The sequence below is a fragment of the Nannospalax galili genome, unplaced genomic scaffold, assembly GCF_000622305.1.
Source record: "Nannospalax galili isolate Female #2095 unplaced genomic scaffold, S.galili_v1.0 scaffold3733, whole genome shotgun sequence".
Taxonomy (NCBI): Eukaryota; Metazoa; Chordata; class Mammalia; order Rodentia; family Spalacidae; genus Nannospalax; species Nannospalax galili.
Genome location: NW_008333157.1, coordinates 4,995 through 7,330, shown reverse-complemented (window position 1 = coordinate 7,330; position 2,336 = coordinate 4,995). Strand labels below are relative to the sequence as shown.

The following is a 2,336-nucleotide window of genomic DNA, read 5'->3' as shown; positions in this document are numbered from 1 at the left end:
TTGATACTGGAAAAACTTTGATATATTTAATTTCAAAATTTTTGATTATAAAAAAACTCATACTACATATCTGCTAAACCCTCAGGAGATGAAAGGTAAGACAAAGTATAAAATATTTCCTTGTAAAATATATAACATGTATGAAAGAACATGTGACAAAATGTTATGGTTGTCAAAGGTTGTAAAATGGAGGTAAAATAAGTAACTTAAATATTCTTAAACATCATAAATATTAAACATCCCCATTTAAGTGCTTTCCTCTCTGCATCAGTAAGTGGGAGTGGAGGGGCTTGCACAGCCTCATTGTGCTGCTGTGGTTTTAGTGAAATTTCTAAGGAATCCCTTTAAAAATCAATGAGCATTGCTTGAATTTTGATTATTCAATAACAATTTCAAAATTAAAACTGCATTTAAAGTAATAATTAGTGATATCTTGTACCCCATAGAAAATGCATAAACCTAATACACCTTTAGTTTCTAAATCTCTCCCTAAGCTGAATATTCATATTTCCATATTTTTAGAAGTAGCATACTAACACAGATACATGTTATTAGACTTCTTTGTTGAAAAAGTGTTAAAAGACTTGAAGACACTTCACGGTACTGTGTACAACATCACATTTTGCAGTATACAATGTGCAGAGTCTCCCCACAAACACATTCCCCCTTATGATGAATCACGTCAAGTTCTGCATCAACATAGAAGTCAGAAGGTGTTTTCTGGGATGAAAATTATATACTGACATTTTCTATAATGAAACATACACATATGTATATCCACACATTATTTTATTTATGATAACTTTGATTTCATATTTCTGACAAATAATGATGACAGGTTAATAACCATTACTGTAGGTGATCAGTAAGGTCTATAAGTAATGAAAATCATGTTTTTAAATAATTTGATACATTTCCTTTATAAAAATATTTTATTGAGTTTTGTACATGTCATACAACAGTTCTAAATTGAATTTAGACTCCTTTCCCATCCATGCCTTCCATCTACATCCCCCGTACCAGATGTCATGTACTCTGCCATACAAGTTAGGTCCTATCCAGTCATTTCTTTGATTTAAAAATTAAAAGTTATACATTTTTGAATTTCATTTTTATTTTGGTGGACTCTTCTGACACAGGGATGGAGACACAAAGACAATTCCTATTTTCATTTATATGTGGAACATTCATCCATGACTACACAGTATTACTGAAACATTTGAAACGAAACTGCTATAAAAATATGGCAAGTTTCTTTTTTGACTCTTTTTTCTTAGTAAGGGCATTCAACTGTCATCCCACATTCCCTTAATGAAGGTATTGATAAAATATAAATATGTTTTGCTCTGATAATCAATACTTTTTATTTGGATTCATTTTTCTTTTTAAAATAATATTTCAAACCAAAGAAAGAAATTACAGGGAAGTGTATTGTAAAAGAGAGGGGAATATCAAGGCAAAAAAGTCCCTGGTCACAAGATACTCACTCTGAAATTTTGTAGCATGCATAACATAATCCAAACGTGAGGAAAATGCTTTCGCTGATAACTTTTCCAAATCAAGTTCTTACAAATGTTTCATCCATATATTTCAATCTATAAATGATTTTATGAAGCCTTAAATGATCAAAACACCATTTCTATATTTTAAAATTTGAGTGATCATGTTCCCTCTTATCTAAAATGTGGGCATCCTCCTGAGTCATTAGCAAAAGCTCTGGTAACCCCGTCTTTATTGGCCAGTGATTCCCAGTGGTAATTAAAGACAGGGGATGACTTCCAAAGAACTAGTGAAAAGTATCTAATTAAAAATACACTGAATGGACATGAAGAAAGAATGATAAAGTACATTTCAACTGTAAGTGTGTAAATGGCGATTAAAAATAATGAAGCAGTGAGGGTAAGGAATATCATATTCTCCATCATCTAATGGGTGTGTTGGAACACCTGTGTGAACCCCAGACAGAATGGCATCCTGTGAATTTCAGTATTCTAGATCAATCAGATAATTTTCTCTCTTTTCTTTCTCCGGCCTACTGTTTCTTTCTCCTTCCCCCTTATATGCTCATATATGATAGATATGGAAATAAAATAATTGAAATCATCTCTTCAATACCTAAAAATATGGTAAAAATAGATTTCCTAGGATCAAAATAAAGATGGAAGTTATTGAGAAAACCATTAAATAGCATAAATTGACACAGTATAGAGACCGATATTATTACATCCTGTGTTCAGCACCTGAATCTAAACCCACAACTGCCACTTTGCTGCTTTGCAATAATTTTTCATTTTAATATCTCTAATCTTTTCATAGTTGCTAAAGGTTTATGAGAA

The 2,336-nt window shown here is 31.5% G+C and overlaps 1 protein-coding gene across 1 annotated transcript in view; it reads right to left on the bottom strand.

Moving 5' to 3' along the window:
- The window catches only part of LOC103729801 (olfactory receptor 14C36-like), a gene marked incomplete at its 5' end in the record, with an annotated part of 8,389 nt that overhangs the window by 1,722 nt on the left and 4,331 nt on the right, over positions 1-2,336 (bottom strand). The window lies entirely within an intron of this gene.